The sequence below is a fragment of the Silurus meridionalis genome, chromosome 11, assembly GCF_014805685.1.
Source record: "Silurus meridionalis isolate SWU-2019-XX chromosome 11, ASM1480568v1, whole genome shotgun sequence".
NCBI classification, from domain to species: Eukaryota; Metazoa; Chordata; class Actinopteri; order Siluriformes; family Siluridae; genus Silurus; species Silurus meridionalis.
The window spans coordinates 6,269,139-6,286,046 of record NC_060894.1 but is presented as its reverse complement, the minus strand read 5'-3'; the positions used below and the strand labels follow the sequence as shown (position 1 = coordinate 6,286,046).

The window sequence follows — 16,908 nt, the reverse complement described above, 5'->3', positions numbered from 1 at the left end:
CCTATTTGCTGTTGTATTAACCTCTACTCTTCTGTGAAGATGTTTCACTAGATTTTGGAGTGAGCTTGTGGAGATTTGTGCTCATTCTCAGCCACAAGGTTATTAGAAAAGTCAGGTACTGATGTAGGGTGAGGAGGTCTGGGGTGCAGGAAGCGTTCTAGTTCTTTGCAAAGTCTAATAGGGTTGAGGTCAGAGATTTATAGCAGGCCACTCAAGATCTATCCCATATCGTTATGAAAGAAATGTCACAGGGATTTTGTCATGCTGGAGCAGGTTTGGGTCTCCTAGTTCAAGTAATAGGATAAAACTCAACTCTAGTACATTCAAGACATTCAATACATTTGGGTGCCTCCAGCTTTGTGGGATAAACACGTATGGCTGGAAAAGCCAGGTGTCCTAATACTTTTGTCTATATAGTGTAAGTCTTATCACAGGACGATTGTTGATATCATGAGAGTTGCTTTTCTGGATCTTTGTAAGTCCATTTCTGAACTTGATTTACTTGTGTTGCTTATTGTTGTTGCTTATTGTTGTTTTTTAACCACCTAATTTGTCCGACAAGCTACTGGAAGCAACTCAGCTTCTGTTTTCTGTCAAAAAACAGCACATCATAATGCTGGACCTGTTGGTGAACCAAAGAAATCGCAAGACTCGAGTGAGCCGTTGAGCGAAGTTGTCAAGAGGCATCTAACGAGATGTGAAAAATTTAGGGCGAACGTTCCACCTTAGCAAGCAGTGCTGCTGTCAGTCTGAATTTACCCTGCTGTTTACTTACAGCTTAGTGACATTCGAGCTCGGAGATTAAAAATTAATTAGCTGTAAAAAAAAAAAAATGTCATGAAGATGATGACTGCATATGATGTTTTTGTACATTTAATTAGCACCTTTTCCCGAGCATGTAAATATTGACTATCAATGAAAACACTAGGAGCATGCAGGTTAAATCATATCTCTAGTACAGTTCCAGCTTTAACAAAGCTCTGACACTGAACACTCCTTCTGGAAACGTTACGGAAAACTCACCTTAGATGCTGAGATTACGAGCAGGACTAAATCAGTTTTTTTTCCAGCAGATCTTTGACTCCATAAAAATTTTTAGATATTATAGCACTTGGCTTTTTTAGACTTGAGGAGAGTATAAATCGCAGCTGAGCTGCTGGAATGCAGGGGCTGGGGGCTTAAATGTACTCGAGCATCAGAGCGAACCTCCTGCTGCTTTTCTTTCTGATTAGTGTGCATGCTGGAGGATGATTTGGCCATTTGTGGTAATTGGATGAAGAGAGAAAGTGCAGTCATGGTGCTGGAATTAGGCCGACCCTGCAAGAAACGCTTACATCATCAGCTGATACCCTGATGTTTGCGTCATCGTGCGTGATTATTTCTGTTTCTTTGATTGCGATTTCAGCGAAGCTATTAGCAGAGGAATCGCTTTGAGATCTTGTGAACTTTGAAAGTGGTGTGAGAACCCCCAGGATATCAGTATTTTTTTAATAATTTGACACCAAGTGAGCGACAGTTCTGCAGGTGGGAACGTATTGTTGAGTAATGAGTCCAGAGAAAAATGACCAGCTGCCAGGAAGGGCATAGTAACTCATATAATCGCTCTTTACATGTATAGTGAGCAGAAAAGGTTCTCAGGATGCACAAAAACCTTCATGGTGATCTAGTAAAAAAGCAGAAGTCTCAATCAGTTTCCAGTCCTATCAACCAGGAACAATTTACTGATTCTTGTTTTTTTGGGCTGATCATGATGTGTTTTGCTGTTAATGCCCATCCACCTCAATGGAGATGTTTGTCTTGAGACGCTTTTCTGCTCACTATGATTGTAAAGAGTGATTAAGCAACAATAGCCTTTCCTTACATATGAAAACATTCTGGTAATTTTCCATTTCTTTATTTAGATGATGAGGTAAAGGATAACTGAAGCCTTTTGACCTACACAACATTATCCTGCTGCCACATGGCTGATCATAAAACTCAAGGATCTGAATGAGCCGGTGTGTATGAGTGCCTATTCAGTGGTTGGAGATGGGACTTCAGTGGCATTGGGTTACTGATTGAAAAGTCTGGGGTTTAAGTGCCAGTATCACCAAGATGCCACTCTTGGGGCCCTTGAGTAGGGCCTTTAACCCTCTGTGCTCCAGGGGTGCTGTAATATGGCTGAACCTGTGCTCTGACTCCAGCTTCCTAACATCGCTGGGATATGCAGAGAAAATATTTCACTCCACTGAAAAGTACACATGACAGTATAAAGCACCCTTCTTTCTTTATACATGCAGTCATGTACGTAGCGTTTGCCATCGCAGACCTCACTGAGCTGCAGTGTTTCCACTCACCCCTGTTTCGTTTGGCGGAATTAATATGCCATGTTCGAGTTCATTAGTAAACGAATCAGCAAAGCGCCATTAACTTTGCGCTAAAGGTCAGTTGAGCCCAATTTTCATTACGCCTGACTGCTCGCTAAAATGATTGAGCGAGAAATCCCAAGTCGTCATTTACTGTACATCCCTGAAGGCTTTAATACACAATAATGCAATAAACCTGGGCTGCTTGAGAAAATGTGTGCGTAAAAACCCCGGAGTTTGTATGTGTGTGTGTGTGGGTGAATGTGATTCACTTTTTTTGTTTAAATATACAGCAGTGAGCAGGTTTTAATGAAAACTAGGCGGACCAGTGTGCTGCATTGTCGTTGGCAAATGATAAAAATAATTCTTTAAATCTAAAAACCCCAGAGACAGCCCACATGTGGAATTCGAAACAGCGAGTAACTGGAGCTCAGATCGAACCCTCCGAAGTACTCTCCGTACACACAGACACACACACAAACACACACACACACACACCCCTCAGGCAGTGGAGCAATGAAGCTGAATTTACTTTAGTTCTGCTTAATGTTTTTTATGAACCGTTTTACATTTCCTAAAATAGAAAAAAAATTCTAATTTTAATTCTTTATATATAAAGAATTACTTTGCGATAACTTGCAATGAGTCTCTGAGTGGATGAATTTTGGTCACTCATCTATGCAGAATTGTTGCAATTCAGTCACGTTGGAGGGTTTTTGAGCATAAACCGTCTTTTTAAGGTCATTCCACAGCATCTCGGTAGGATTCATGTCAGGACTTTGACTCGGCCACTCCAAAGTCTTCATTTTGTTTTTCTCCACCAATTCAGAGGTGGACTTGCTGGTGTGTTTTGGATCATTGTTCTGCTGCAGAACCCAAGTTTGCTACTGTTCCATGTTTTTGCAATTTGTGAATAATGGCTCTCACTGTGGTTTGCTGTAGTCCCAAAGCTTTAGAAACGGATTTATAACCTTTTCCACACTGATAAATCTCACTTACTTTTCTTTTTCATTTATTTCTGAATTTCTTTGGATCTCGGCATGCTGTCTAGATTTTGAGGATCTTTTGGTCTATTTAAGAGATTTCTTGATTGTAAACAGATTGTGGCAGTTAACAGGCCTGGGTGTGGCTGGAGAAATTGAACTCAGGTGCGATAAACCACAGTTTTAAAGGGGGGGCAAACACTTTTTCACACAGGGCCATGTAGTTTTCCCTCAATAATAAAAACCTTCATTTAAAAACTGCATGTTGTGTTCACTTGTGTTATCTTTTACTAATATCTATATAAGTTTGATGATCTGAAACATTAAAGTGTGACAAACGTGCAAATAAATAAGAAATCAGGACACTTTTTCACACCACTGTATGTGTGTGTGTGTGTGTGTATATATATATATATATATACTGTAACAGAACTGTTCGGATGCATCACCACTCGGTCTTTATTTTACACACACTTCTCCTTTTAGTTAATAGCAATAGATTGTGGACAAAGCACTTAAGGTGGCAGGACAAAAATGAAATTTTACACCCTGGCACAAACACAAAAATCCATTTCTTTTGGACTCGGGGTCTGATACGGGGATGCGCATTGATTACGTCTGAAGCACTATAATGCTTTTTGTGCTAAAGTCCGAAACCAAAGCAAGATGAAAGCCGAAGCGGGATGTGTTTTCATCAATGATTCGTACAGTGAGAGAAAAAAAAGTAATTGTATTGGGGCCATCTAAAATAAATAGTATTTAATAACGATAATAATAATAATAATAATAATAATAATAATAATAGTAATAATATTTTCACTGCTGTTGTTATGACTGATGCTTTCATAACTCACAGGCCGGAATTGGCCTACAGCTGAAAGGAAATGTGTTTCAGTTTGCTGAGCAGTCATAGTGTCTGCTTTCTGAATGTCGGTAAGATGGATTGGAAACATGGTGCTGTTCACAGTGTGATTCCTCTGACTTGGAGGTAAAAAAAAAGAAAACACACCTTGCAACACTCCTGGGTTTTTATTATGTGATCTGTGGATGGAAGTTGAGTCCTTGCCCCAGTTTCTTTACATATTGTTTTAATCTAACAGCAGCAGCAGCTGAAGTCCAGGCCAAGGAGGGATAAAAGCTCTGAAACATCCTTACACTTATCCACTCAGACTGTGTTTTTTTAATATTATCCTTCTCCTAGGTCTATATTAATGTACTTGTTATGATACAGTATCTGGACGAAAGGTATTGGGATGCCTGACTTTTCCAGTCATATATGGTTCTTTCCCAAACGTTAACTATAAACTGTAACCACAGAAAGATACACAATTTTATAGAATGTCTAGAAGATTTAAATCTGTTCCAACATGACAATACCCCTCTGTTCACTCAACCAGCTCTATGAAGATATGGTGTGCATGAACACAAATCTCCACAAACACACTCAAAATTCTAGTGAAACATCTTCCCAGAAAGAGTGGAGCTCATTAAGAGGAAATAGGAACTAAATGTGGAATGTTCAAAAAGCATGTTTATGTGTCCACAAAGTTTTTATATTCATTCAGAGTAAAGATCAGGTGACCGGTTGAGATTATTTTGTGGTAAAAGTGCTTGATCTATGATTTACATGTTTCTAAGTGTATAGCATTAACCTGTAATTTGTGATACTTCTATCCTGCTCATTGGATTTACAGTGGACAGAATGTATTTTTATTTTCACTAAGAACAGCAGGTTTTCAGGAGGAATATTTAGTGAAATATTTATTGTGCTAGTTAGAACATACACATTGAATATGCATAGATAAAACTTTAGGCTTTAAAAAAAATCAACTAGAAGACCTTCAGCATATTTTAGGCCTGTAGCAGGCGAGTTTGAATTGTTTTCTAATGTGTTATATGATTCCTCCGAAAGCAGTTTTCCAAAATGCAGTCTTTTTCCTCCATTTTTCCCCTCTCCTGAAAGTCTGCTTTTAATTAACCTGTGGAATGTCTAACATTTGTTGAAACAGTGGTGGACTTTTTTTTTTTCAGACTATTACCCCTCTTCTCTTTCTCCTCCTCTTTCTTCTCCTCATCCTCCTTTTCACACACACTCACTTCCTCATGAAAACACCAAGCCGCTTTGTGCTAGCCTCTGTGCTAGCAAAACACAACAAATTGTTTGCATCCTTGAAGTGGTGAGCTTGGGTACAGCTGCTGCACAGTCCCATCATCTTTCGCATTGCGGGTGTGCGCTTCGCTCCTGCTGCAGCATCCAAACCGCTGTTTTTAACAGCATGTACCATTACAGTTTATCGCTAACACCAGTGTAGACTTCTTTTGCTTCTCTAGCAATTAGTCACATTTTATGCACCAGTCTGTTAAGCATTTAGTCTTGTTTTTTTCCCTTCTTCTCTCTCTTTCTCTCTCTCTCTCTCTCTCTCTCTTTCTTCCTCAAAGCTTTTATGTGTGTGTGTATATATATATATATATATATATATATATATATATATATATATATATATATATATATATATATATAATTTTCATTTTATTTTATTTATATACACTTTAAGTCAAGCTTCGGTTCAATGTCGGTACGGTTATTTTACAACTATTTTAAATAAAATTCCTGCTTGGTTAAATAATATACTAAATAATATTTTATTAGATTTTATTCAAAATAAATCAATCAAATTAATGTAATACACTTTGTATTATATTGATTAAATGGAGTAATCAATGAAATTAACACAAATCAAATTGATTAAATACAATTAAATAAATGAAAAATAAATTAAATTGTTTATATTTGTTAGACCCTATTTGGGTAATACAGCTGTGTGTGTGTGTGTGTGTGTGTGTGTGTGTGTGTGTGTGTGTGTGTGTGTGTTTTACATTTAAATATTTAATTTTCTAAAGATATGATCTACTTGACTGTTCTAATTATTTCAGCAGACTTTAACAAATGTCTTCATTTCTTCCTTCATTCATTCATTTACTCCCTGATATGCGGAATTGTCAGGATTTTCTCCTTTTAAGAAAACTTTTTTAAGCTGGACAGAAAACTCTAGAGAATCAATAGCGCTAGCGTTAGCCACTAACCAGGAAGTGGCTGTCGGCTAATGCTATGAATTCAAAATTTATTTTCTTTTTTTTTACTTTTCATTTCATGTATCCTGCATATGTTTGTGACAAATACAAAATCTAAATCAAATAAAAGAATCCTTAGCGCTATCGCTAATGATTCTTTAGCATTTTCATGCATTCCTAAAACAAATCTCATTTCTCATACAAAGTGAGTAGCTACGGCCATGGTCTCTATAACTCAGTCTTACTGAAGTAGGTGTGGCCTCTATAACTCAGTCTTACAGAAGGAGGTGTGGCCTCTATAACTCAGTCTAACTGAAGGAGATGTGGCCTCTATAACTTAGTCTTACAGAAGGAGGTGTGGCCTCTATAACTCAGTCTAACTGAAGGAGGTGTGGCCTCTATAACTCAGTCTTACTGAAGGAGGTGTGGCCTCTGTAACTCAGTCTTACTGAAGGAGGTGTGGTCTCTGTGAATCAGTCTTACTGAATAAGGTGTGGCCTCTGTCATGTCAAGCCAGGTTTATTTATTATCTTACAAATTTTAAGAGTTAAGGTAAACAGTGTGCATTTATCCCTGATGAGCAGCCATGGCGACTGTAGCAAGGAAGAACTCCCTTTGATGTTATGAGGAAGAAACCTTGAGAGGAACCAGACTCAAAAGGGGAACCCATCCTCATTTGGGTGGCATCAAGAGTGTGATTATAAATCTTTCAACAATACAGAACACTGGAGAATGAGAACTAACATGAGCACTGGAATGTAAGATTATGAGTAATGTTCTTTCTACAGTCTTTTACAGTGTGTTTATAAAACTAGGAGCTATCATAAAATCATAAAATAGCTCAACATTTGTGATCATCATAGATCTAACACCAGCTTCTCCATGCCAGAGCCTTTAAACACTCAAGGAGGTCCAGTGTCCAAACTTCACATAAAGTGGGATCCAATTGGCGCTAGTACGTCTCTAGATGGCCCGGGATGTTTGCTGGGTCGACATTTACTTCTTTAAAGGTCCACAATCTTCATGCGGTGGGACGTGACTGGAGCTGGAGCAACCTCAGGATGCCTCGGGATGGATAGAGAATGAATCAGTGCAACTGTGAATCAGTTTAGCTGATGGAGGCGTGGCCATTGTTAGTCTACATGAAGGGGGTGTGGCCCTCTGTGTCAGGCCCACTAAAGGAGGCGTGGCTCTCGCATTCCTGAAATATAATTCTCAACATTTTTTGCTTAATAATCTCAAAATATTGTATGCTTTGTATCAGTGTTGCACCACTCATTGACATTTAGTCTCTCTCTCTCTCTCTCTCTCTCTCTCTCTCTCTCTCTCTCTCTCTCACTCTCTTTTTCTTTTTCACTCTCCTAAGCATCGTGTCTACATTATTTATATAAAAGATTTGTACGAAAGTCTACCGAAACACAACGTCTGGGTAAAAAAAATGCTGCATGGTAGATTAAGTCAGCATCTGATTCCGGAAGACAAAGATGTATTTCGCTCTGCAACCTAGTCAGCTACAATTTCTACCTAACGGGCATAAAAGTTGCCAATTGCAGCAGAATGGACTTTGGCTTGAGCAGATGAGCAACTGGGTATCGATTTGCGCTGGCCAATGCCGGCCCTCGGGCCTGAAGGCTGGAGTCGTGAAACAGAAAGTGTGTCGGCTGCGAAGCACAGCAGAGCCTCATGGATCCTCTCGGCACTTAGAAGCCGTGTTAATGTGGATAGAAATATTTTCTCATTGACTCCTACCGAGAGAAAAGAGCGTTTCGATTGATTCCAGAGTGCAGCTGAAACAATTCTATCGATTGTCTGGCTTATTATAGAATGCAAGACTTTTAGCTGGCTTGAGAAGTTTAGGATATTACAAATTGTATACTGTTTGATGAGAGAGAAAATCATTCATTGCTTGATCTGCATCCGTAAAGGAAATGCCAATAATATACACTCAGTGATAAATCTTTTAGTTTTATTCCTTAGGCAAAAGCTCCAGGTGACTTACAGGAAAAGCACTCGTAGGGTAAAAATTGACTGCATTAATTACAATAGCATCAATATTCACTATCTGACTGAACCAGAACTAGTGAAAGAGGAGGCATGGATTTTGTTCCTCATTCCTACAGAAAGTGGTGTTGCCTCTGTAGCTCAATCCTTCTGAAAGGGGTGTGGCCTCTGTAACTAATTTCTACTGAAAGAGGTGTGGCCTCCAATTCATTCCTACTGAAATGGGTGTGGCCTCTGTAACTCATTCCTACTAAAAGAGGTGGGGCCTCTGTAATTCATTACTACTGAAAGAGGTGTGGCCTTTGTAACTCATTTCTACTGAAAGAGGTGTGGCCTCTGTAATTCATTCCTACTGAAAGGGGTGTGGCCTCTGTAACTCATTCCTACTGAAAGAGGTGTGGCCTCTGTAACTCAGTTTCAATGATGGAGGTAAAGCTTTTAAGTTCCACTTTTGGAGATTCTGCCATCAGTCATTCAGTCTTACAAAAGGTAGGTGTGGCCTCTGTGTTTGTCAGTCCCTCTAAAGAAGTCATGGCCTCCCATTCCTGAAATATTAATGTCAAACTGTTTGCTCAATAATCTCACATTTAAGTAGCGCTTTGAAACGGTCAAGGCTTCAAAATTTGATAAGGAACAAGACAAAATATCGTATGCATTGTGACAGTGTTGCACTACTCAACAGCCCTTGTACTGGTACTGTGTGTTCGTGTGTGTGTGTGTCTGTGTCTGTGTGTATGTGTGAGACTGGAGCTCTGTTGGGTTTTCCTCCGAGACTGCAGCAGTTCCCTCTACAGGATTTGTTCCTTATTAAAGCGAGTGTGTCTGTGTGTGCGTGTGTGTGTGTGTGTGTGTGTGTGTGTGTGTGTGTGTGTGTGTGTGTGCGTGTATGTGCCGCAGGCTGTGTGCTAACTCCCGAGTGAAAACTGGGACCAAAACCAACAGGCCTGTGGGAAAGACACTTGGCATGTGGACTGGCGCACACACGGCTGAGACATGCGGCTGGCATTGTTCAAACAAAGCTCACCATTAAGCCGTCTGTTCTTTTTTTTGGGTCAGAACAAGGTTTTATTTATTTTTTCCCAAAGTTTTGTCTAATATATTTAATCTAAAACTAAATCAGTAATAATCATTGTAAAAAAATTTAATATTCCAGAGAATGACATCATTCAGTGATATAATTCTATAAAAGCAAAATAAGAAAATGATAAATGATTAAATTATACAATTTAAACAAATAAATAAAATGAACCAAAAATAGTGTAGAATTCTCTATGATCATTCTAATAGTTTCAATTTTTTTACAATGATTAGATAAAGAAATGCATTTATAAAGTTCAAACCGTCATCTTCCTACTTCAGATTAGCCACTATTAAGAGTCTATATTAATCTCTGTGAATATTCAGGTTTCCCACTTTCCACATCACTGATCTTGTGGAACACTGTTTTCTTTGGTCCTTATCATTCATGACAAGCTTTTTCTCCAAATGATTTATTGATGCTTTTTTTTCAAATCAAATCATCCTGATGACATTCACTTGTAAGTGAACCAAAATGAAGAAGAACACTCACAGAGAGAACCAGATTCAGAGGACAAACGCAATATTAATATTAATGTGTGGAAAGTTAGGAGTATCCAGAGTCAGTTTGAGCACCTGCTTATGTAGATGCATCATTTGTGTATGTAATTCAAGCCTCAGCAATGGACTCATTTATGACATTTTGGATACACTATACTGACAGAGGTTATTAGAACACTCTGGTCTTTACAGCCATATGTGGTCCTTCCCCAAACTGGCACAACAGAGTTAAAGACACATCATTGTATAGGATGTCTTTGGATGTGTTAGCATTACATTTTCCCTTCACTTGAACTTGGAGACCCAAATTTGTTCCAGCATGACAATGCTCCTGTGCACCTTGTCAGCTGCATGAACATATAATTTACATGGGTTGGAGTGGAAGATCTTGAGTGGCCCACAGTATAGAGCTGTGGCCTCATCCCTATTGAATACCTTCTACTAAAACCCTTCTGTCTGAATGAGCACAGATCTCCACAAGAACCCTCCAAAATCAACTGGAACATCTTCCCAGAAGAGGGGATGCTATTGTAACAGCAAATGCAGAATAAATGTGAATTATATATATAAAAAAAAAAAACATAGTGAGTGATGATGCATAAGTTAAGTCTACGCTCTCTTGGAGCATTTCTTGGAATTAATTTTACTCTGGATAGGATCTCTGGATATAAAGATTTGTAAGAACCGGTGTTGTATATGGAGTTATAGGGAAAATAATCCTAACCAGGTAAACAGACCAGGGAATATCTCAACTGATGTTCATACGATGTCCTACATTTGTCCTAGAGGTGTGGATTAAGGACCATAGCATCAATACAGTGTGAGCACTGTACTTGAGAAGTGTAATATTTGTAACTTCTTCTTCTTCTTTTTTGGCTGCTCCCATTAGGGGTCGCCACAGCGGATCATCCGTCTCCATACCACTCTGTCTATTACATCTGCCCCTTTCACACCAACTACCTGCATGTCTTCCCTCACCACATCCATAAACCGCCTCTTTGGTCTTCCTCTTTTCCTCCTTTCTGGTGGCTCCATCCTCAGAATTCTTCTTCTGATATACCCCATATCCCTCCTCTGCACATGTCCAAACCATCTCAATCGGGCCTCTCTCACTTTGTCCCCCAAGCAACCCTTCCTAACGCAACCCCCAAGATCTTTTTTAGATCTTCTCCTCACAGTTTTTAAAACAGATTTGAATCTGTTCAAAAACAGACCCGTCTCGCCATTGGCCATGAAACTAGTTTTGGTTTGCACTACTCACTGTCTCATTCCAATCCGATCCTACAGAATCTGATACTACCTGTGTAACCTAATAAACATTGTTCTGACTGCGTATTTGCATATGCGTAGTATGTATAGCTTTCCGGAGTGTGCAAGCCGATTCCTCTGCGAGTACTGCTTTCCCACAATCCCCTTCTTTGTGTCTCACTGCAGACTGCTGCACCTTTATGTAAGCTTGTTGGTCTTCTTTTCTCTCCAAGCAGCGTATATATCATAAATAATGAGCAAAATTGCATCTAGAATAGTTCAAAGGCAAGTGGTACAGGATATCACCGAAGGGATTGCAGTTATAAAATGAAAAGGAAAAGAGAAAGAAAAGGAAAAGATACAGTTATTAAGGAAAAGGATGAGTGGCTGGTTTTAGGATTTGTTTGTAATAATAATTAAACCCAGTGGCTGTTGAAGGTCTTTAATATGCAAGTTTAATTTTACTGTTTGCCCCCGTGTCCGTTTCTGTCACATTATTTGTATAGAAATCATCTGCAGTGGTGTACAGATTTCTCATTAAAAAAGCCGTTGTGCCCTATTCCTCAGAGCTAAAGCTATATAGACGATGCAGTATTTTAGTGATCTTTAAGAAAGTTCTGAAAATGTTGGCTCCTTTGAACTTTTATTTCTTACTGCAGTTCCAGTTGAGACAGAGGGCAAACACAATTTTATATATTTATGTGTAGAGAGTTAGGAGAATTCAGAGTCAGGTTAAGCACCTGCTTGTATAGATGCATCATTTGTATGTTGCTCAAACCTCTGCAATGGAAACATTTATTGCAGTTTTGCATATTGGATACACTATATGAAAGTCAGTAGGAGTAAGACAGAGTACATGTGTGTAAATGAGAGGGAGGGCAGTGGAGTGGTGCTGTTGCAGGGAGAAGAGGTGGAGAAGGTGGATGAGTTTTTAGTACCTGGGGTCAACAGTGCAAAGTAATGGAGAGTGTGTTAGAGAAGTGAAGAAAAGAGTGCAGGCAGGGTGGAGTGGGTGAAGAAGAGTGATAGCAGGAGTGATTTATAATAAAAGGGTTTCTGCAAAAGTGAAAGGGAAAGGTTATAGGACTGTGGTGAGACCTGTGATCTTGTATGGTTTAGAGACAGTGACATTGACTAAAAGACAGGAGGTGGAGCTGGAGGTGGAGTTGAAAATGCTGGAATTTGCATTGTTAGTGATGAGAATGGACAGGGTTAGAATGTAGGACGGTTTGGAGACAAGGTGAGGGAGGGAGATTGAGATGGTTTGGACATGTGCAGAGGAGGGACATGGGGTATATCGGTAGGAGAATGCTGAGGATGGTGCCACGAGGGAGGAGAAAAAGAGAAAGGCCAAAGAAAAGGTTGAGGGAAGACATGCAGGTAGTTGGTTTAAAAGAGGCAGATGCAAAATACAGGGGGGTATGGAGACGGATGATCCTCTGTGGCGACCCCTAACGTGAGCAGCTGAAAGAAGAAGAAGAAGTAGAAGCATTTTGGATACACTATACTGACAAAAGTTATTAGGACAATCTGATCTGTCCAGCCATATGTGGTTCTTTTCCAAACTGGAACCACAGAGTTGGAGACACACAATTGTATAGAATGTTTTTGGATGTGGTAGCATTACATTTTCCCTTTATTTGAACTTAGAGACCCAAATCTGTTCCAGCATGACAATGCTCCTGTGTCCAGCTGCATGAGTTGGAGTGGAAGACCTTAAGTGGCCTACAGTTTGAGTTCCATCCAAAATCTAGTGGAACATCTTCCCAGAAGAGTGGATGTCATTGTAGCAGCAAATGCGGACTATATGTGGAATGAAATATTCAAACAACACTTTTAGTCTAAACACACACAAATTTTAGTCTAAAGCTATATAGACAATACAGTATTCTAGTGATCTGTATGAAAGTTCTGAAAATATTGGCTTCTTTAAACTTATCTTTCATTTCTAAGTACAGTTCCAGTTGATACAGTATATAGTATGATTCTAAGTGTCCCAGCATTTTCTGCAATTCTGGTTGTCCCAGTATTCCCTGTGATTCCAGTTGTTTCATTGTTCACTTTAAATTTAGTTGTCCCAGTATTAACTGTGATTCCAGTTGTCCTAGTGTTCAAAGTGATTTCAGTTGTTTCCATGTTTACCATGATTCCAGTTGTCCCAGTGTTCACCATGATTCAGTTTTCCCAGTATGAACTGTGATTCCAGTTGTTTCAGTGTTCACAATGATTCTACTGTAGTTGTCCCAGTATGCACATAGTTCCAGTTATTTTAGTGTACTGTACTGTGATTTTAGTTGTCCCAGTGTTCAGTGTGATTCCAGTTGTTCCTGTGTTTATTGTGATTCCATTTTTTTCCAGTTTTTGGTGTGATTCCAGTTGTTCCAGTGTTCAGTGTCATTCCAGTTGTCCCAGTATACACTCTGATTTCAGTTCCAGTCTTAATTTTGGTTGTCCCAGTGTACACTTTGTAAACAAAACAAGGTCACGTTGCTTTCTGTGTTTATAAATGCTCACTAATTAACAATAGGAAGTCCGTTTTTTTTTTTGCTGACGTGAGCTCAAGGCTGGTGGGGGGACGGCTTTTTCAATAGCCAAGCCCAGGAGCATGTCATGCTCTATTAAATTCCTCCTCACACAGCCTTCCAACTTATTATAGCATCGTGAATGGGATCCATTAGGCCAAAGCCCACAAAGAGTGCATAAAGTAGGTCTGAGTCCAGTAGCATGAACTGCTTCTGTCTCCTCAGTTGCCACAAGTGAATCTTCTATCATTAGGTCTTTGCTGGAGATGTGGCCTTTGTGACTGCCAGCCCAGTGATAGATTTTAAAAACTAAAAAAAGAGGGATGAGATGGAGAGAGAGAGAAAAACAAGAAAGGATAGTGCTGCGAAGGGACCGAACAAGCTGATAGAGGAGATGGAAAAAAAGAGCAGACTAGATCTCAAATTTCAATCTCTCCTTCTCTCTTACTCACCCTAAATACTTTATTCTCAATCCTTTTTTTCCCTTCAACCTTCTTTATCTTTTCTCTTATTCTATCATTACTTGCCCCCCCCACCCCCTACTCTTCTCTCTCTAGTCTCTATTCCACCATTCCGCACTCTCACTTTCTCTCTTCAATCTTGCCTTCTCTGCCTTTCACATATCCATCTGATCTCTCCCATCAGGCGCCGAAAATGAGCACAGATCGTATTTTTGCGTCTTTGAAGAACGCCATTGGAGCTAATTGCTCCTAAACGTGTCCTAAATTATCACTACCCCACACAGACTCCACCTGGATGGGCCTGATCTCATTTCAGATTAGCCAGCCTACATTTAACCCACTTAGAAACTTAATACAGTATGTGTTTGATACCAAGCGATGTGGGGCACGGCTGTATAAATCTACTGCAGCTCCTGACATATTTCCAGGCTTGCTCATCATGATGCCATGACACCTTGTGATCGCTGACTTAACACTTTTATATACTGCATGTCCTCTTGGATTTCTGACACAATCTTTCAAGCTTTACACCCTTTTTTTTTTTTTTTTTTTTTTCGATTTTCTGTGAATTTTGTACTGTAATTTAATGTTATCTTCACTACTTAGCAATATATTGTCTATTTGACCCTGGCCATGTCTTTAGATTTTATAGGAATTCAGCAGTAAAACACATTTAAAAAGATATTATATAGTGTATTAAATAATAATTACACTCGATGTGCTTGTCTGAGATCCACCTTGGAGGCAGTGAAAATGAGAATTAGGTTTTTATTTCATTATTAATTTTATTACCGACATTATATTGAAGCGTTTAATTAGACCTCCAGAGCAGTGCGGTTACAATAATGGAACGCCTGGCCATACCCTCACTAAGCTAATAGAAATCTTGGGTCTTTCAGCTTATTAAATAAAATAACTAATAATTTGGATTTTGTTTTTGCTGCTCATGTACCCTGTTAATTATAGAATTAGGGAAACTCCACGGTTCAAATCACGGTTCGGTTCAATTTAGGTACGGTTAGTGGGAAGAAATGCAAAACATAAAATTGCTTGTCGTTTTTTATTAACACAGTTTTTTATTATTATAAACATTTGTGAACGTCAACAGTTTTACATTTTGAAAACAATTTTAAATAAAATGCCTGCTTGGTTAAATAATATATAAATAATATTTTATAATATTAAAAAAAAATTACATTTATAAAAATATAAAATGAATGCTATACACTTTTTATGATATTGATTACATTTAGTAAATAATTAATCTGGCACAAATTAAATTGATTAAATAAAATTCAATAAATGGAAGAATTTACATTTTTACACTTTTACATTTGTTAGACCCCATTTGAGTAATACAGATGTGTATATAAGTGTGTGTGTGTCTGTGTGTGTGTGTGTGTGTGTGTGTGTGTGTGTGTGTGTGTGTGTGTGTGTGTGTGTTAGAGAGTGTGTGTGTTTGTCTGTGCTGCACATGTGCAAAACAAAATGTAAGTTTTACAACGCACTACAAATCGTATTTCAGCTCACTACAAATGGTATTTTTCATACACGGAGTGAGTAGACATGGTGACACTGCGCTAACTTTACTTTCTTTTTTATAATCCCGCCATTTTCGTGTATGTTTTTAAATGTAATAATAAACATTAAAATAAAAAACTGACACTGCGCTTGCACTGCTGCGAGGCGGAGACCAATCAAACTTAATATGTTCGTGAGGGAACTCAGATTGTAACTATGTTGCATACGGTACACATGTGCACCAAACCGAAAGCCCTTTACTGAAACGTATTCGTACCGAACCATTTCTGTACAGCGCTTCTGTTTTGGTGCCCAAGTGTGCCGTATGCAATCCTTTTTACACACCTACTGCACACCTACTGTTAATACATGTACTCTTTAAAGGTTCTTCCATGAATAATAAGGGATTTTTTAAGTCAAGTCAAGAAGCTTTTATTGTCATTTCAATCATATATAGCTGACGCAGTACACAGCAAAATGAGACATCGTTCCTCCAGGACCCTTGTGCTACATTAAACAACATAAAGCTCCATAACAGAAAACACAGGGCTAAGGACTAGTTAGTGTCCTCGCCGCATAAAGTGCATCATGTCCAACCTGGTGCAAACAGTGCAAGACAGACAGTGCAAAGACAACACAAGACAGAGTAGGACAAATACACACTGTATATTACAAATTGCAGTGTGTAGGAGAGAAATGAGTACAGTAATGTACCTTGCAATTAAACAAAATGTAAACACAAGGGTGTGTGCAAAAAGATGTGCAAAAACAGCATGTAAACAGTTTGTAACAATAAAGTGATATATATATATATATATATATATATATATATATATATATATATATATATATATATATATATATATAAAGTGAATATGGATGGTGTTGATACATGGATGTGTGAAGTGAGAGTGTTTTAGCCTCCATTTGGTAAGAAGGTTGACAGTTTCTACTTATAATCTATAGAGATTATAATCTTCTTTCAAAGAGACAACTGAAAAACTGTTAATAATTCTTTATGTTGAAGAATAATGTATACTGTATAAATAGAAGCATGATTTAATGTTCATTGGCGAGAGATCAGAACCAATTGGGAGGAAAAAAAATCGGTAGATTAGTGCTGGCGTACAGCTCGGAAAATTACAGATTGCCGTGTCTCTCGATTCCACAATCATCT

At 38.6% G+C, this 16,908-nt stretch overlaps 1 protein-coding gene across 1 annotated transcript in view; it reads left to right on the top strand.

Moving 5' to 3' along the window:
- Positions 1-16,908, top strand: part of LOC124393927 (CXADR-like membrane protein) — a 57,440-nt gene that overhangs the window by 21,863 nt on the left and 18,669 nt on the right. The gene's annotated exons all lie outside the window — the stretch shown is intronic.